Source organism: Alligator sinensis, unplaced genomic scaffold, assembly GCF_000455745.1.
Source record: "Alligator sinensis unplaced genomic scaffold, ASM45574v1 scaffold282_2, whole genome shotgun sequence".
In the NCBI taxonomy this organism is placed as follows: Eukaryota; Metazoa; Chordata; order Crocodylia; family Alligatoridae; genus Alligator; species Alligator sinensis.
The window spans coordinates 1-20,914 of record NW_005841879.1 but is presented as its reverse complement, the minus strand read 5'-3'; the positions used below and the strand labels follow the sequence as shown (position 1 = coordinate 20,914).

The 20,914-nt window shown below is 40.8% G+C and overlaps 1 long non-coding RNA gene across 1 annotated transcript in view; it reads right to left on the bottom strand.

Moving 5' to 3' along the window:
• The window catches only part of LOC112549190, a 41,631-nt gene extending 25,828 nt beyond the window's left edge, over window positions 1-15,803 (bottom strand). The window contains exon 1 of the long non-coding RNA XR_003092541.1: window positions 15,563-15,803. This is a non-coding gene — a long non-coding RNA (uncharacterized LOC112549190). The remainder of the gene's footprint in view (window positions 1-15,562) is intronic.
• Between the last annotated feature and the right edge of the window lie 5,111 nt (window positions 15,804-20,914).

Here is a 20,914-nt window from a genome sequence, read left to right as displayed (position 1 = left end):
TGCTCTCTGCTAGCTTGTGGCCATTATTTCTTGTAACCCCCGGGGGCGCCTTGGTGAATAAATACTCACCAATTTCCTTCTGTGCCCCCGTGATGAACTTATAGGCAGCCACAAGGTCGCCTCTCAACCTTCTCTTGCGGAGGCTGAAAAGGTCCAGTTTCTCTAGTCTCTCCTCGTAGGGCTTGGTCTGTAGGCCCTTAACCATATGAGTGGCCCTTCTCTGGACCCTCTCCAGGTGATCCACATCCCTCTTGGAGTGTGGCGCCCAAAACTGCATGCAATACTCCAGCTGTGGTCTGACCAGAGCCCGATAGAGGGGAAGTATCACCTCCTTGGATCTATTTGTCATGCATCTGCTGATGCACGATAAAGTGCAGTTAACTTTGCTGATGACTTCGTCACACTGATGACTCATGTTCATCTTGGAGTCCACTAGGACTCCGAGATCCCTTTCCACTTCTGAGTTGCTGAGCAGGTCATTTTCTAGGCAGTAGGTGTGCTGGACATTTTTCCTCCCTAGGTGCAGCACTTTGCATTTCTCCTTGTTGAACTGCATTCTGTTGTTTTCCGCCCACTTGTCCAACCTGTCCAGGTCTGCTTGTAGTTGTTCCCTGCCCTCCGGTGTGTCTACTTCTCCCCACAGTTTTGTGTCATCCGCAGACTTGGACAGAGTACACTTCACTCCCTCATCCAAGTCACTGATAAAGACATTGAAGAGTATCGGTCCAAGGACCGAGCCATGTGGGATCCCACTTCCCACACGCTTCCAGGTCGATAGCAACCCATCCACCACCACTCTCTAGGTGCGACCCTCTAGCCAATTTGCCACCCACCGGACTGTGCTTTGGATCAGGGATAAGGAAAAAAGAAGAGCATGGCTAAAGTTGTGTCTGCAGGTATCAGGATACTACTGATAGTAGCACTATAGTTATATTGTCTGTGTGAACTCTCATTGTGGAGTTAAGAGTGCCTCATCACAACGGTCAAGTATGCAGGTTGTAGCCACATTGGTCTAGAGGCAAAAGGAACCAGAGCTCGTGGTAGAGGTGATATCTTTTATTAGACCAACCTGATTTTTGCTACAAAAATGTTTTTATAATTTCATCATAAAGGTACAGTATCATTATGCTGCTATAGCTATTCTGAGAAATTGCCCCATATAGAGAAGCCCTGAAAGTGTATGCCTGAAAATACATCATGCAATCAAAAGGAATGACTTCAGACAATGCCAAAAGAGCTACCCGATAGTAACAAGCAAATGAAAATCCAATTGCTTTGCAAATCATTCACTGATGCTACATGCAATCAAGGAAATCCATTTTTAGGGAATGGTCTGTGTTTAACGGCACTTTTCTTTGATGGAGACATTAGCTGGTCAGGTTTAGGGCTAACCCTGGAAGTAGTCATTAAAGATATTGTGGCATTTTCCTAAAAGTATAAAAGGTTAAAATGCATCCTTCTGATCTAGGTTGCAGATAACCTGTTGCTGAGTGCTCATGGTCTTGATACTTTCCGTATAACGGCTTATTAACTAGCAGCGTCCATCTTTAGCACTGAAATACAGCTGGAGCAAAATATGTGTATATATATATTTAGTTATGGTTAACTAGTCTAAATTGGGACTACTCAAACTTAATTTGATACATCTTGCAAATTATGTCATAATGCTTTATCTGTGTACAAGAGTATTTGTTAGGATGGGTGAATCTTTTGGTGGTTAGATACTTTTCAGGGGCCCTAGCTAAACCATCGAGTGATTTGAATGCAAACGTGACTCGCCTTTGTCCTGAAATTGGAAGGTGCTTGGATTTGAGAGTCCATCTTTAGTGCATTCCTATTTTGTAAAAATAGAGCCAAGGGAAAGGATCGGGCAAAATTCTTATCCAACATGGGTAGTTGCTTTCTCTGTTTGTGAAAGCTTTGTAAGCAGACTGCTTTTGCCTGAATTGATTAATTAGGCAAACATATATATGTACAATACTCATATAAAATATAAAATAAATATACACCCTTCTCTACAAGTATTTGATCCTTAATGTAAAACATTCAGGCTATATCAGTTGGCTTTGATAAGTCAGATGACTTGCATCTCATTGTTTCTCTTCCTTAATGGGATGACTACCGGTGCAGTATTGGTATAAATGGCTGCACGTGCAAAATCAGTATTTGATTTTCATGGACATGTGTGTGCGTGACTTTGAAATTCACTTCTCCCATCGTTCATCTGCAACTCAACAGAAGTGTGGAAGTGGAGGGCATCTATGACAGGCTGCCTTTTGCAATAGTGAAGCAACAGTTAAAAAGGATGTTTGCTATCTTGCATGTGATGTGTCCCTGGGTGGCTCTGAGGTTTTAGAGTGAATGGCAAAAAGCCAGTTGAATTAAATAATTTAATACCCATTTCTAGTTAGTAGAGAGAGAGAGTGCTAGGGACAAAACCGGGATGGTCTTATTTGGTCTTGCATTACAATTGAAGCCATTAAAAAAAAAAAATCAAAAGGAAAAATATGTCCAAAACATAAAATAAAACACAACTTCTAAATCTTGACTCCAAGTTCTCCCTTGGAATCACAGATACTCTAAGCTAACACAAAACTGATGTAGTTTAGCTTATAAAAACAGTAAAACAGTAAAAAGGTACCACATGTTCCTTCTGGATCACAAGCCAAACAATTGTTATTACATTTAAATCATGTTCTGACATAATGCTGTAGAAACCTTGGAAAAAAAAAACACAAAAAAATGGAGTCTGCACTGCTGAATTATACTCTGCTAAGAAAGCATTGTGTGTTTTGGGTTTAATGTCTCATTTGCTCAAACTCTTTTTATTAGCTCCTTTCGTGAGAAAACAAAATATTCATATTTCCTCCTCCCCTATAATCAACCTGTATCGCTTGAGAGCAAACGAGCTTTAAATGAATGACACCTCTCCTTGATAAACTCAGCTGTTTGAGGATTCAGCTGTTAGTCATCAGCGGCCTTAGCAGCTCCGCGCGGCGGCTGTGCCGAAGGCAGTGCCAGAAACCGGACAGCTTTAGCATACTAATCGGCAGCTGTGGCCGGCTCTGTTTATTTTTTCTTTTGAAATAGCCATGCAAATAAGGCCCTGGCACTGAATGTCAGTGCCCCTGGAGCTTACATACGATATGCAAGATTCATTGCTTTCTTTTTCTTCTTCCTTTCTCCCTATCCTTTCTCCACCTCCTTTCTCTCCCTCTATCGCTCTTTCTTTTTTTCCCCTTCCTTGTTTTTTTTTTTTTGTTTTTCCCAAAATTAAGATGACACCACAACTCGCTGGTAGTAAATCGCTCAGCGGCTTAAAAAATCCTCCTTTTTGTTCCCTGGAACAATGATGGCCTGAAGCGTCATGCACCAAGCTTGAGAGGAATAAAAAATCCCCATGAATGAGTTGCAAAGTCACACGTGCATATTGTACAGGGGAAATCACTGAATGGGTTGATAGGGTCAGCGTTGATCGGGGGCTTCTGGAATGACCAGGTGTTGCCTCTTTTGCTAACAAGCAGAAATGCAGGGCTCAAAAAGGCATTGAGGTTTGGGGTGGGGGACGGGACAGCTATTTAATGTTCAGGTATTTATTCATTTTCTAGGGAACGTTTGGAAGCTCTCTATACTACTCTGAGCAGTATGAGAGCTATCTAGGTTAGGTATGGCTACACAAGCTGCAGCACTGCTGCTCGCATATGTCGTTTGTAAAAAGGTGGAGATTCACCTTTTGCAAAAAAGGTGGCACTTTGGGTAAAATTAATACAGCTCCTTGTACTATACGCTGTCCTATGTACTAATGTAGTACAGCATCTTGGAGGGTCAGATTTTTTAAGTGATGAAGGTATCTACAAGTGATGAAGGTATCTAGTCCCATGGAAGGGTGATCCTAGGTCCATCAGAGAAGGATTTAGGAAAACCCAGCACCTCTGATTAAACAACAACAGACCTAAAAACCACAACAGTGCAAGTCCTAAAACTACATTGAACGTAACACGCCAGGAAAAATTTGATGGAGTTACATCAGTGTAAAATGTAAGAAGAGGAGCATGGGACTGTATGGCTGACATGCGTTCCTGGTGTGCATAAGTGCACAAATCCCACTTGTCCATCTCTCCTAGGCTTCCTATTGATGTAAGCTTGGGCCAATGGCTCAAAGATATTTATCTATTGTTTCATTGGTTTAACTTTGGGGAGTTTCTGGGCCTCTGTATAATGGTGCATGCTCCCTATGGTCGCAATAAGGACAGGCTGAAGACAGCAGCTGCTACTGTTCGCACAGCTTTCCAGGGGGGTGGCTTAGCAATGTAGTCAGGGCAGGGGAGGGGAAAGTCAATTATACCGACATACAACTCCCATTGCACAGGCACTCCTGGATCACTTGGGTGCTTTTAAAAACTGAACTCTACCCATCTATTGAGCATTTCTCATGGTATAAGTAAAACCTGGTTTGTAACTAGCCTGGGATAATTCTAAACAAGTCCAGCCAGAGGACAAGTCTATAAAAGGAAAACTGAAAGGTGCGATGGGTCAGTTTTATCATTGCTAATCGGTGCCAGTTTGCAGTGAAGGCAACACAAATAACATGTTGATTTTACTGGCCTTCAGCTTCCACAAAGTACAGTATTCGGTTTAGGGAGGCATAGATGTTCCACGGGCATTGGATGAGCAAACAGGTACCCAGCAACTGCAAAATGAATTGAATGGGTGTTTGCTAGATGGAGCCAGCATGTCCTGAGGTCAGGGGCGAATTGGATGGGTTGATGGAAATGGCTGCAGTCAAAGTCTTGTGGCATGGCCTGGAATTGCAAAAATGTGTTATAAGTCATAAATAAAATGAACATTTCAGCATTGAAGGCATTCCTTTTTCTTGGAGAAGACCAAACGTTTTACCTGGATCTGGTGTCTGTAGGAAATCAGGGAAATATGCAAGTGCTACAAGGTAGATTTCAGACAGAGACCTTCTGGCTCAGGGTGAGCATATCGATTCTGCTACCTCGCAGATAAGCGTGGGTCTCTGTGGTGCCCATGGGGAATATGAAAGATATTAATGATGTATGTATTCAGTGATGCAAATGACTCTTGACCACCCACTTCTAGAATGCAGTAAGGATTTGAGAAAGACTGTGGGTATTTAATATCCTGTATCTGAGGGTGCAACTTGGAAGAGAGAACTAAATGTGAATAATAAATAATGAGCAGAGCAGGAACATGGTGTTCTGCTTACATCTCAGCACTACGTTTGCTGTAACTCGGTGAGTTTCTTTGGAGATACTTCAAGAGAAGTTCAAGGTGGCTGGATCACTGAATAATTTTAAATGCTGGATTTTTTAATAACTTCAATTGCTACTAAATGTAGAGAACTTAGTAGCACACACCTGGAAGCCTGGGATGATGGAGACTCAGTTTTGATTCTCTGCTCTATGACAGAGTTATGGCACAACCTTGACAAGTTGCTAGCTCCCTTCCCCTTAGTTTCCTGGGTTTAAGGTGGAGATAACTAGACTTCCCCACCTCACAGGGGTTATGAGGATAGAAACATTGAAGATGAGGAGGTCAGATACTCTCATAATGGGAACTAATAAGGAGAAGTTAGAAAAAGAATAGGGGAAAAGTTACAGATATTTATTAAATTACTGCTAGCGTTCTCTGGCTCCTTTGTGTAAAATAGCCACGAAATGTGGCTTAGTCAGTAAGGTGGCATGACATGTGGGTGTTTTCCTTTTCCTAGAGCACATGCATGAGTGTAGCCTACTTAGATGCTTTATGAAACGCAAAGGTTTGCATGAACTCTGCTGTGCAAGAGTGTCCATTAATCCACCTCTTTTAGTTTTCATCTCTAGTCTCCTTGCTGGTAACCACAGATTTTTCTTTTCTTTTCCTTTTCTCCTTTTCCTTCTTAGGACTGGGAGGAGTGACAAATTGCCAAGTGTCTGTTCCTTATTCTAACCTCAGAAGGTCTTGCCCCAAAAATCAGCATCCCTTACTTGCATGCACTCCCACTGGACTAAATGCGTATCCATCCCTGCCATCCTCTTGATGCTTGTTTCCCACAAAAGGTCCAACATGAACTGCTCAGTGCTCAGTCTGAAGTAAGCAAAGGGTGTCCTTTCCAGTAATCCCCATACATCATTTGGCACATTTGCATGCCTCTGCTACAGAGCCAAAGCAGCACAAAGACCAAATCATGTTGTATCCCTGCCCCATGGTCCCTTCAACCATGAGCTGAAAGCTCTGGCAAGAAAATAGGGGAAAGTGGGGAAGCTGCCTGTACTCTACCTGGCTTGCAGATAAAGGCATGGGCAACGAACATGCATCAGGAGACCCTTTAATTTAGTTCACTTCCCTACTTTTTTAGAGCTATCCTACCTTATCCTACACTATCACAGAGGACTGTTCAAGAAGCACAATTCATGGGGGTTTTTTCTTCTGTGTTAAGGAGAGGAAGGGAGGGTCAAGGCAGTGGCTTACGTAGCAAAAGTGGAGTTAGGCATGGCCAAGCTGAGGGTTGGGTTCAAGGATTTGGTGGTACGGGTATCTTTGCATTCTCCATTCCTGACCACCCCACGGGCGGAATACTTGCCTCGTCTTAACCAACTATGACTTGTGCAGTGCAAGAGAAGGGCCAGCCTCTTCATCACTGGTTTTCTTAGCGTTGTTAGATTTCTAGTATGTTATTTGGACATTTGGTGAAAAACTCATTACCTAAGAGCCATGATTTGGATTTTATTTTTAATTACCGGTGGCATGTATTAATGGCAAAATTTAAGTTACACAGGCAGCCACTAATCCACATTATTCAAAGCCATTTCCAGAATTCTACTCCAAACATTCTTTGTGGTTCTTAACAAATAGAGGCAGCTCTCACTTGGCCCAAAAGTCGCACTGCAAATATTTTCACAAAAGTAAGGATGAGCAAAATGATCCTCGGGCCAGTTCAGTTCATTATACAGACTTCCACCCTTGTTGAATTTGGATTAGACCATTTGTTTTCCTGTGCTCCCCTCCCATCCCTAAATGAAATTAGGACCAAGCCTACTGGACCGTCATGGATTAAAGAAAAATATACTTTAAATTGATCTCCTTAGTCTCTTCTCACCTTTCCCAGAATCAAGTCAGAAGTACAGTCCGGTGTCTTAGTATTGATGCTGAGTTGTAGGGTTTGAAATACGAGGGTGGGATTCAGTGGGAGTGGGGGTTCGAGGGGTTGAGCCTCTCCATAAGAGACAAGAGCTCCCCCCATAAGAGATGAGAGCCCCAACCCACCCTGCACCTTTCTAAGCAGCTCAGGTGGTGGCGGCAGCCTCTTCCAGCTGCCACCGCTGCAGACCCCCCATGAGTCTGAGTGTAATTCAAACCCTGCTGAGTTGGACAGGATGGATAGTGCCTTTGTTGGTCTACCTGGGATTAAGTTCATGCCCTGCTCTGCTAAAGATTCCTTGTTTGGCCTATGACTCCACTATGCCTCCATCTTCTTTAAAATGGGGAGAATTGTTATTTTCTCTGTCACAGTAAGTGTTGTGAGCACAAGACATTAAAAAGAATGAATATCTCAGATACATAAGAAGCCATATGAATTGTGATGGATGAAGAGTGGAAATATGTGTATAAATACTGATATGTAATTATAGCCTGGCTATTATGAGCGATCTGGCCAGTGAGGTAATGTTAGCAGTGTAGCTATGCAGGGCCATTAGAATTTCCTGTATGAATTCATCAGTCTGACTTAATGGGAGTCAGGGGGGAGAGCAAATAGGAGAGCAACACAATAGATCTTAATAAGCAGATTCAAGCGCACGCTTGGACAAAAAATTAGGTAAGCAGTAACTTCAAAAGACTCTTGGAGAGAAAAATAGAGGACATAAAGGCATTGGGGGTTTCATATCAATAGAGGACAGAGTAGCAGAAAGTCGGAATGTCCTCTATGATGGCCCCCATACTTCCACATGAAATACAAATAGTATAAGGACATCAACTATTATTATTATGCATTCAGAGGAAAGTTCACAATTCATACATTTCCCACGCAAAAGGAGGAGTCCAAATCTTGTTTAAAAAAACCCAAAAAACTCTGCACTGCCATTCTGTTTTGATCCTAGCTGAAATGCGATAAAGGTCCCTATACTACTCATAACACTGAGGCTGGCGGTGGGGTGCGCGACCAGGATGTCAGGAGATTGGAAGGAGCTCTAGGGGCGCGTGTACACGTGATGGAGGTTTAGTCATCTGTGCCCCCTAAATTGAAATGGTGGGTTGTTAATTGAAAGCAAGATTAAAATTTCCTTGCAACTGGGGCTGTTTACAATCAGGAATGTGAGGCCCATTACAGTCAGAGAGGGGAAGTCCCAAAATTTGCATTAGGCTTCAAATTTTTCCCCAGATTCTCAGATGCTGAGACTTTGGTTCAGTCTAGTCTTTTGGGGGAAAAAAAAGGTCCCTGGAGGCTCACTTGGACTCTTCTTCTTTCCCCTTCGCAAGTTGTCTGCAAATTTGCACTGCACACTGACTTGATTGAAACATCTTCACCATGTTGATTCAGGAAACCACTTAAAAGTTACAAGAGGCAATTACTACACTTGGAAGAAAGATCTTTTTGTTCTTTGGTGTTCTTGTGACATGCAGTTTTCATCCTAGCTGTTTACTGGTTGTCACCACTTTTAAAGTAAAATAAATCACGCTAAAAATCCTTCCTGCAGACATCCAGTGCTTTCTCCCAGTCACCAGTACAGCCGCGGTGACCTAGTTCTTTCAGAATGACCTGATAGCTAGAGACGTGAGATGCTGAACTCTGCAAGAGATGATGCTTCCTTTGCACAGATTCACTGAAATGGGAATAGAGAGGGTGATGGAAGCCCATTCCCTCCTAGCGTTCACACCGAAGGGAGGCATGGATTCCTACGACTTGTGGGTTGGGAATAGCAGCCAAGTGGTACGTACTTCTCTACCCCACACCTCCTGAGAGGCAATGGCAAGTAGTGGCAGAGATGCATGGGTAGCAGGAATTTCAAATATTTTCCTACATGTCACATGATGCCCCGTCCACACCGGAGAAGTACAATTTCACAGGCAAAACAACTCCAATGGTATTTGGGCAATGGAGGGTTCCTTCCTCCTTCTTTTACTTCCTCAGCTCTGTGTGCTGTGTGAACCTTAGATTTTGAGGAGAAATGTGGCAGTACAGCTAAGGACTACAGGGCACATCTACGCATTCATTAATGAGCTGTAAGTACAGTGCATTAGTACCTGTAATAACAGGTACTAACTTAATGCGTCATAAGTGGCACTACTGTGCATTAGCACAGATGAACGTTTTTTATGTGACACTTAATGCGCATTAGACTTAGTCTACTGTGCATTAGCATGGTGTTTGCCAGACACACTAATGTGCAGTAGAGTTAGTTTGAGTCTAATGCTCATTAAGCATCTCATGTAGACACGTCCATAATCACTTAAAATAAGATCTTCAAAGATGCTTAGGGGTTTAACTCTGTTAAATTTCAGCGGGATTTTTTTTGCCTCGATGCCCATGAAGATCTGGGCAGAAAAGCCAGATTTTCAGAGCTACTCAAGTCTCTGAAGATGCAGAAGCCTAGAGGAATTTTTCAAATATTCAGAGCCTTTCTCTCAATGACAAATCCCTTTTTAGTGGGGATTAGTCTCAGATGTGTTTTTGATCATACCCGCTCTCTGCGCCTATAATTTTTAGGTGGCTAAATACTTTAAAAAATCTGGTCGTATGTTTGCATGGTCTCAAAAAAGAAAGAAAAGAAAAGAATCTTGACCAATGAAAAGGTTTCAGCACTTTCTTTTGCTGTGAAAAAGGCCACTAGTGGGCAGAGGCTCTGGTAGACTTCCTCTGAACTTCAGGCTAACGCTCTGTATTCTCAAATGTCGAGTGCTTCTAATACAGTAAAAGTTGCCATTGTTTACTGACCTTGCTCCTTGCCAAAAACCATGCGGTGGGTCACAGTAATTCGCTGTGCATGTCTCAGCTCTTAGATCTATGGTAGGGATATGTCTTTATGTCTTGCAAGAGGAAATTATTAGGCTCTTAAAACTACCATTAGTTCCCTTGGCATAGAGCTATGAACTTCAGCATTAAGGAGAAAACAGACATCCCATCAGCCTGTGTGTACATTTAAGAAGTTGAATGAAGGACCCTCCAAACTTCCTGGAAAAACAAACTTGGTAGATGGGCTGGCACAGCTGAAATAGATGGATATTTAATAACTCTATCACCTTTGGGGCCATATTCATAAATTGTGAATTGAAAGAGGTTCTTTTTTGGCCCCTCTTTCTTCAAATCTTGTAATTTTGGCAATGTTAATGGATTGTCCAGAGCTGGGACATCCAGCAAAAATTTAGCAAATGTTCTCAAAACCAAAACAATTAGACTGTGTCCTCTACTCCAGTTCAGGTCTTGCTATATTTCAATGACACTTAGTCCCCTTCCCTATCTTTATGCCAGCAAATTGCCATTGTCACATAGGGTCAATAATCCCCGCTTTATGCACAGCAAAATATTGGACTTTTGCTTGCTTCACAAATATTCATGGCATGGAGAATCACACTGATATTTCAAGTTTTGCTTGCTTAGCAGTATGAGTATTTGCTTATGGACACTGTGTTGCTGTTCTACTGCATAGATCTATTAACCTTGTAATATTCATCCTTTCTCTCTACAGCCCCAATAGTATTGTTCAAATGATTTTTGCAGCTTCATTTAGATTTGAACTGCCAAACATAAATCAACCAAAAAATAATGATTAAAACGGCATTCTTAACTTTGCAGCTGCACATGATAGTCATAAGGCTATCTTAAAATATATTATCATTATCTCTACAAAGTAAAGTTAACATCTTTGCATGTGCTAGGCTGCTGAATAAAAGAACCAGAGAATGTTATAATGCACAAACCAGTGAATACAAAATAACTTTCCTTAAAAATACAAATCGTGGTTCAATGCCACTCAATGTGAATGTTGACATAGCCCCAAGTGAAGAAAGTATGTAAGTGCCTAACACTGTGCACATGAAAATGTATACATATGAATGCAAATAAAGAGCTAAGAAAACAGAATTTAAGTACAAATAGGTATAAACTGGCTATGAATAAATATTAAGGCTGGAAATTAGAAGAAGGGTGGTTGTTTTTTTTTAAATCAGCCCTCTTCCCATAGGAAGAACAGAGACAAGCAAAAAGTCACTTTTAGTAGGGATTTTGATAAATTTGGGAACAGGACTATGGGGTTGAATTGCCTGTGATAGCAGAAAGATCGGATTCAAATGACTCTTTTCTTCCAGCCCTGTGCTCCTATGTTACTGACTTTATACATCTTTAAAGCTAAATGGACTTACCTACTTAATCAGAATTAAACATATGTTTATTATTCATCTGTTTAAAATTAACAAGCATAAAAGAGAAGTCTAACTGCACTAAATACAGATAGAAAAGTAGTGTATTACTATTGCCTGAACCTAAATTTGAATTAAACTACATAGAGATTGCAGTGATTATCAGGTTTGATAAAATACAGGCATACATGAGAAAAAAATAAACAGTTAACTATAACTGAAGCAGCAGGCCTTTTGAAGACAACTAACTAACTAATTAACTACTGTAACTGTGGGACCATCTCCCAGTTCCCAACTTCAGTAATCTTTTAAGTAATAGAGCAGCTCGTATTTACAACTTCTATCAATACAAAAACAAGAAGTCAATGAATAGAGTATTGAATACAAAAAAATAAAGGTTTCTTTGGGGTCACGAGTAGTTAGCGTAACTTTTTGAAGTTGGAATGAGATTAAAGATTGTGGAGAAATGCTTGTTCTTATTAAATGAAGTTGAGATTTTGACAGGTACCGAAAATGCTGTGTGAATAATTAATTTTTCACTTTGATGAGCAAACAGAAAAATCATGCTCTTTCTCCTAACCCTCCAAAAATCTATATTATTTTTTCAAGTTTGGGATTTTGGGTAAGGTTTTTGTTAGGTTGGCTGGTTGGCTGTTTACTTAAAAAAAAATGTATTTGGGTTTTTGGAAGTATTTTAATATTGTTTTAATTTTTTTTTAAAAATGAGTGCATTAAGTTTTCTCTTGTGCACTTAAAGTTTTGGAACAATTCCTAGAGGGAGTTGCAAAATATGAATATATTATCTTTAAAAAAGGAGGCAAAAGCTTTATCAAAGTAATATGTGCACATTATTTTGCTTGGAAACAATGGAAATCTGATTTTTTAAAAGACTTTTAAAATGACTTTTAAAATGAAAATTCATATATTTCAGTTGACCCACTTGAATGAATCTGATTGGAAATGATATTTGAAACCTGGAAAATATTTCATGTAGTGGAACTTTATGGCTATCATTTTGCTCAGCCCCACACGAAATGGTATGGGTATGTAATGGGCAATCATGGTAATGAACGTACGTAAATCATTAGGTGACAAAGCAAATGGGGTATAGGCACAGAACTGTAAGCTCATCTATACCTATTTTCTCTCTACATATCTCCCCCTCTCTCTATTTCTTTCTCTCTCTGGTAGTGGTTTAACATCTAGATATCTTCACTATTCTTCCATTCCTTTAGTTCTAAAGGCATAGGGATTTAATTTCTATTTTAATGAGCCTACAGTTTTAAAAGGGGGAGGTTTGTTTCTGATAAAATCTTGTCATTTTCAATATAGTTTATAACTCACATGTAGAGTCCATTTTTATTCCTATTATAGTCAATATAACACAACTCTTGATGGATGGCAACTAGCTATGATCAATTTCTTTTCTCTTCCCTTTTTAATTGGCTTTTGTAGACCATTGTTTTGCATCCCAATGACATATCCTCAGAAATGTACAGCTGTATCATATTCTTTTCATTGGCTAATCAAAATAATAATTTAACAATTTACTTAAAATGTAACAGAATACCACCACCCCATTAAAAAAAAAATCAGGTGTTTGCTGGAAACTTATAATTGGGATTCTTAAGAATCAGATGACGTTCCACTCTATAATTGATCAAATTCACTTCTTTGTCTCCTAACACTTTGCAGATTCTTATTCTAACTGGAATTAATTTTGTCTCCTTTTTCTGGCCACCAGACTCCAAAATGAAATTGTCCCTTTCAATAAGGCTGAAAAAAAATGGTGAGGGAGGCATTCAGACTGAAGCAAAAGGATCTTGTTGCTTTTAAACCCCTCATAAAATCAAATATTATCTTAAGAAATCCTAATCAAATTAATCTTCAACTCCATCTTCCCTCTCTTCACCCTATGACTTCATCCTGAGTTTGCCTGCTTCTGTCCTGAATCTCATTTACTTCCCATTAGAAAAAGTAAAGTTAACTTAAAAAAAAAATAACCTTTCAATTACCTTTTAAAGTCTTACAAGAGGGCTCGGTTAGACTGTGACATCATTCACTGATGGTTTTAGCACATGGACTGTATTCCCCGACTGACCTAATTTATCTAAGTTAACACAGATAACTAGACAGTGAAATATAAAGAGTCCTTCACAACTATTGGCTAACTTTAAACAGTTTAGTATATGGTGCTAGATGGATTCTGCAAGATATGAGCAGAACAAACACTTGATGGCTGGGTGGATGGCTAGATACATACTAAGATGGACAGATGGATAGATGGATATCTGGAAATATATATTGTTCCCCATGAATATGATTTAAAAAAAATCACTTTTATATCTGTAGAAGCATTTCTAACAGGAGCTACTGAAGACATTTGAAATATTTACACTTACATCGTACATGATTTCTTAGGTTCAGATGGCAAGTACTATTATTCATCCGTCATTATAACTGTATTCTTTATCTAAGTGAAACTGAGTACAGAGAAGGAGAAGGACAAGCCTAGTGGTAGGCTTGCTCCGCTCCTATAAGCTAAGGGACTTTGGATCAGTACTGTGTGCCTTCTCAGAATTCAACCCTAAATGGTAGGGTTCTTGGTTGTAGCCATGTTGGTCTAAGGACATAGGCAGGCAAGGTTCTTTGGGTAGATGTGATATCTTTTATTAGACCAACTAAATAGTTCAAAAAACGTTCTTGGCAAGCTTTCAGGCACAAACACTCGAGGCACTGGGAGACTCTGCTGTTGTTCTGAGTCCTCCGAGGTAGAAAAGAAGCTAACAGTATAACAAGAAGTCTGTGAAAATGTAAATGAGTGGACATTTGGAAGACAATGGGTTGAGATAGGAGGGGAGAGAGAGAAAGGGGAGAAATGTGTGAAGGAATGCAAATGGTAAGCTTCAGGCAGGTACCTGGTGAATCAGATGTCAGGCTGGTTGTAATGTGTCATAAATCCAATGTCTATATTAAGTCCATGGTTGTTTTTTTTATCCAGTAGATTTATGAAGTGAAGTTCATAGGCTTGTCTGTGAAAGGTGTTTTGTAAGTTCCCTTTGAGGACCAGAACTGAGAGATCAGAGAGGGGGTGATTGTTTAGTAAGAAGTGGGCGCCCACAGGTAATTGGATATTTTTGTCTTTGATGGATTTTCGGTGTGCATTCATTGTTGTTTGGTTTCTCCTAGATATATCCCATTAGGGCATTTGCTGCACTGGATGAGATATATTACATTTCTGGAGGTGCAGGTACCAGAATGAACACACACTGGAAATCCACCAAAGACAAACTTCACTTCATAAAGACTTCATGTTATACCTTTAGCTTCTTTTCTACCTTGGAAACTCAGAACAACAGAAGAGTCTCCCAATGCCTGAAGAAGGGTGTTGTGCCCAAAACCTTGCAAAGAACCTTTTCCCAACTATTTAGTTGGTCTAATATAAGATATCACATCTACCCTAAAAGGTACAAATAGAGCAAAACAGATTTTGAAATAACTTTGATAAATTTCAACAAAAATCACATTTGCATCCATAGACCAGATCCTGACCCCAAGGGAAGTGAGTGGTTTCCATTAATAATCAATAAACTAATTTCAGTCAACTGTTTATATCAGAATTCATCACTAAATTGACATACAAGTCCTTTAAAAAAAAAGAAAAAATAAAGAAAAGAAAACAGAAAAAGGTAGCATGATACGGCCAATCTATTTGAATGTAAACAGAATCAGGCCACTGAAATGAATTCACTTCCAACAGCGTTTCTCAGGGATCAGTTGTGGCTGCCAGAAATCAAAGCCCGAGCTATTATATTATCTTACATTTCTATCATACTACAAGATCCATCAGCCATTGATGGGTAGAAATACTCCTCTATTTTTCCCCTTTGTCCTGCATTCATGGGACACTATATAAGATCATATATACTGTGCAACAACACGTAACTGCCATATAGATAGGCAAGCTTTATCAATTTGCATAACACCATACTTCTCTAAATTCCTTTATGAGCTACAATTACTTTAAAAAATACCACCCTTGAGTCTAGGCCCTTCAAGTCAACAAGATCTTTGCCATTGGCTTCAATGGTGATGGAATAGAAACCCCTATTTAAATACAGTTCCCTTCATCTCACTCTTCACTCTCCATACAACACCGTTCGGGTCCCCTCCTCTAGGTCAGCCTTTTTTATAAGGTAGGTACCTGAGAACCCCTTCTCCATCTCTGCAATGTAGCCAAGGCTCGTCACTCCATGTAGCCACTTGAGTATAGCCTGGGCCACTTATAATACATTCGGCATCCTCTCACTTAACGTACGTGACTGTCCACTGATAACTCCGCCAGTCTGCTTCCCAAAAGAACTACTTGTAAGTCAATTCTCAGATCCAAACATTCAAAGCTGCAAGGCAGTTTAGTGCCACAGGACTGACAACCTGTCCTACTACATTAATGTAATCTTTAATACACCCTGGAGGAAATTCTTGTTTTGTTATTCTTAATGGACCTGCTTACTCATTTTCCGTTACTGCAAGATAGGTTTAATGGACTTAATACAGCACCAGGAAGGCCTCATTGGAGACGTAGTTAATGAACACTCAAAATTGGAAAACTTTAACTTAGAAAATGTCATATATCAAGTGAGCAGGACCAATTAAAGTAGCCAGATTTTCAGTGTGAGTAGCTGTAACACCATCAGGATTTCCTACCGAATGTTCCGTTTGGAAAAGGTGAATGGAATTGGGGGTGATGGCAGGGAGGGCAGAATTTGTTTTTCCATGGTGGAAAGTAATCTCCTGCTCCTGGGAATGCTTTACCAACACCAACTGCAAAAACATCTATGTTGCCAGTTTACATTAGGGATAATATTGTGACTGCATTTAAACTGGAAGAAACCACTCCATCAGTCAAAGGAGGATTTCAGAGGATGTGACCTTGAGTAATGTTCTGGCTAGTAAAAACTGTGGATTTGATCATTAATAATATTTTGTATGATCCTTTTTTTTCATTCAAAGCTGACTGTGTCAGCCAAAAGGGTAAAACCCTCTCTTATGTTCCATCTTTCTCCATCTTATTGCAAGCAGGAGGAATCTCTATGAAAATAATCTCTGTTTGCCAAATTGAAACGATAACATGCCTGGGAGTGACTGGATTCACCTAAGGTCTCCTCAAATTATGAGATGGTCAAATCTGCAGTCTCAGCAGCCTGGACAGCAAAACATTACTAAGTAAGAGAGATTTTTTTTTTCTTCTGTTAGAACAGCCTTATGACCCTGGCTGTGAAAACCCATCACCATTACACCTGAAAGTAGATATACTGGGTGATAGTACAGCTATTGTCAGCCAGACACGTTGTAAGTTGGATGATAGCTATTGACGTGACAATAGCTATTCACCTGCATAACTGGTGAAGATCCAGACTAATTAATTTGTCTTAGGTCCTCAAAGAGCTCTGGGCTAACAAGATCGTTCAGCGACAACACACTGACAATGGATGTAGAGCAACAGAGTTGATGTCCTCCTATTATACCCAAACCAGAAAGGGAAACCTTTGGGAAATTTGCCAAGACTTGTTCTCATGCTAGTGGAAATGTTGTGAAACAACGTATGAGGCTTATGCATCCAGGGTGATGTTCCGGCATTGCTTCCAGGGACTGCATGCCCATCTGCAGTGGGTTTGACTTCTCAAACTACAAGTAGCCAGTTTCCTTTCTAGGTTTCCTGCATTATGGTCATTATTACAGTATCAGACATACAAGCAAGCTTTGACCCCCTATTTTCAAAAACCAGATAAATTTGCACACACATGGAAGTTACTTCTTGTGCTCCTCGAACTCACCAGAGCAGTGCCAAACTCCATCTTTGCAGGCTAAGTTATCAGTTCAGCGTCAGTGAAAGATTAGTCGCTGTGGGAGTTCGGTTCCTCTATTATTCATGCCGTTCTGCTCACAGCCAGATTTATGTGTCAGGAAAAACATACAAATGGAATCCGATTTACTTGCACAAGTTCCTGGTCTGTTTGATTTATATTTGAGTAAATAAAGACATATGTCTTAGAGGTATTGGTCTTTGGCTCCTTTGCTCGCTATATATCTATGTCCAATTTATCAGCTTCTTTCTTTGCCAGCCTTCTCTTTAGCAAGGTTTTCAAGGAAAGCAGAACTAGAAGAAGCCAATATCCATGACAATTTGAAACCTTTCCCTTTGTAATATATTACAAAGGGATGCAACCAAAACACTGGCTTGCATCCATAGATGCTTCTCAAGCAAATCCCGGGACGTCATTCTCCCCCTGTACTCGGCCTTAGTGAGGCCGCAGCTGGAGTACTGTGTCCAGTTTTGGGCTCCACAATTCAAAAAGGATGTGGAGAAGCTTGAGAGAGTCCAGAGAAGAGCCACGCGCATGATCAGAGGTCAGGGAAGCAGACCCTACGATGACAGGCTGAGAGCCCTGGGGCTCTTTAGCCTGACAAAGCGCAGGCTCAGGGGTGATCTGATGGCCACCTACAAGTTTATCAGGAGTGACCACCAGCATCTGGGGGAACATTTGTTCACCAGAGCGCCCCAAGGGATGACGAGGTCGAATGGTCACAAACTACTACAAGATCGTTTCAGGCTGGACATAAGGAAGAATTTCTTTACTGTCCGAGCCCCCAACGTCTAGAGCAGCCTGCCACCGGAGGTGGTTCAAGCGCCCACATTGAACACCTTCAAGATGAAACTGGATGCTTATCTTGCTGGGATCCTATGACCCCAGCTGACTTCCTGCCCTTTGGGCGGGGGGCTGGACTCGATGATCTTCCAAGGTCCCTTCCAGCCCTGATGTCTATGAAATCTATGAAATATATTTTGTGATGATTCTTTGCAGTGTCAGTGCCTCTCAGCTGAGTCTCAAGACTCTTCACAGGGATTAGTAATAAAACCTCACTCCACTACAATGAGATGGACTGTATTTGCTCTCGTTATACTTATTCATAACTCCCAGCAGAATGGCAGCTCACTTGCAATACCAGAAGCAAAACTCAAGATCCATGCTACCAGGTCTAACAATTAAACCATAACTAATTGGCAGGAGGTAGGGCAGGGTAGCAGCTCAGGGTGCATCCAGACAAGCGCAGACAAGCAGTATGTGGTACAGCAGGCAGGTTGCAGGAGGTGTGCCACTGCTACTCATGGGCAACTGGTGCCTCCTGTGTCTGGGTGGCACCCGCAGAAACTGCTGCCAGCTTTGGTGGGGATGGGACTGGTGAGCACCCATAGAAACTGCCAGTGGTGGTGGGGACGGCCCTGTCTGGGGGGGCATGTGCCCCCCGATGCCTCCTCTACCAGTCTCCTATGCTGCTACTTTTCCCTGGGAAACACATCACACAAAAGTCATGAATGGACTGGCAGAAATAAAATAAAGTCTATAGAAGGAAAAGAGACAGGGGTGGGGACACTGCTAAGAAAGATAAAAAGCAGGTTGATTGATTGAATCAGCCTAACTACTACAGTCATAGCAATAACTAATTATAGAGCATAGCTGTGGTTACTAACCAGAGACCATATAGCAGCATTTTAGATGCATGGATTTTCAGTGCTATTTAATGAAAAGATTGTAGATATATCTGGCTGTAAATACAAAATATATCCCATAAAAATATGTGAAAGAGTTGTTCTCAACATTTTTGGCATCAATCTTTAACCTTTCCTTGGAATGTTTCAAACAAAACACAACAAAAAAACAGTATTCATTTTACTACAACCTAAGTGTTGTTTCATTTGTTTTGGGAGCTATATTTTGGTGTTTTGGTTGTTTACCATTTATGGTTATTAAACCTCCCCCCCACACCCATTTTCTTTTCCCTTTCTTCCTCCATTCTTATATTATTCTAATGGATACTTTTGGATGGCAGGAGATGAAATATAGTATAAGCATGAGGAAACATTTAAAAATTAGTTTTATCTCCCTGATAATAGCCCATTCCTGATTCCACTGACATGCCATCACACAGTCAAGGTTAGAAAGATGTTGGCACAAAACATAACAGGCTTTTCAGTATGTATTTGCAGGATCAAACCTGAAAACCTTATACAACGTTACACAAAATAGTAGCTGAACATTTTGATCCAAACCAAAATACCAGGAGCAAACCTTCCTGAACCAAAAGAGGGTCACCATCTGGATCCAAACCCACTTTGGGAGAGGAGCGGTGTCTTTGAAGTCAGCGAAGAAGAATAGCACCATCCATTTCCCAGATAGTATTTTGGCAAATGTAGCACAAGAGATAAAAATGGCTTCTGCAGCTACATTTTCAAATGGGAATATAGGAAGCTGTGAACACTTTATTGACCTTTTTTAATTATTTGGCTTCAGGTGAATGTACCAGATATGCAATCATTATTACTTGTACTTTGCAGAAAATAGGCTGCATGTTGGCTTACATATGGCCATTTTTTCAAGTGCAATTTCAGCTGGGATTTTTGGGATATCCATTTTAAGTGAATGTGGATCAACTTATGAAATGAAATTTAATTTGAGGCAGATGGTAATTTTCAGGGGGGAAAGGGTTGAATTGAAATGCTAATTCTTCAAGAGCACATCCAACCTTATTTCTCTTTTTTGTTGCATGATAACCAGTGGGCATTCAGACAACACATTTACAATGGATGCAGACTTTCTCATGGGAGGCACAGTTACTCCTCACCACAAGGGATCTCTGAAGCCAGGATTATAGAAGGAGTCCAGAAAGTATTGGATATTTATATGGAAAACCAAAAAGCACTAGTTTTAAAGACTATCTATGAAAAACAATACAACTAAGATTTGGAAGGGATAAGCTCCTGTCAATGCCTGAGTTTACTTTATAATGAATCAGGGGTGTAGGCTGTAGCCGTGTTGGTCTAAGGACATAGGCAGACCAGGTTCTTTGGGTAAATCTGATATCTTTTATTAGACCAACTCGAATGAATCAGGGTTATAAGGATATAGTCCTGGTGTCTGGTTTTTCTATACTGTAAGGTCTCTAGACCCTTCCTCTGAGACAACTGCTGCTGGCCACGGTTGGAAGCAGGATACTGGGTTAGTTGACCCCCCAGCTTGAGCCAGTCTGGCAATTCCCCTGTTGCATAGAGAAGCTTCCAATGAGTTTGCCCAGGTCCCCTTTGATCTCGGAAATGTCGATGTACCTTTAATGGCATAACTAAGCACACGCGTGGCTAGAAGCAGGCTGCATCCCATGGTGGCCAGCTCCAGTAGCACCAACGCTGCTGGAAAATCAACTCACTAATGTGAATGTTTATTTGGCTACTCTGGCTACCCGCAGTTCCCTTTGCTGTTCAGTTCGACTAAACAGCCTGAGAAAATATTTATCAGAGGAATGTGGTAACAGATTTATTGAATCCCCAAAGCCTGAGGCCAGCTTTTTAGCACCAGGAGACCCTGCAAGTGAGGGGTGAGTGTGCAACACCTCTGAAATCAGGGGCAATCTACAAGATCACGGATGTTTCTGCTAATTAATAGGAAGTCTGGTGGCCAATAAAATTCCTGTAGAAGAGAAGCTGGCAAGATCTCTCCCC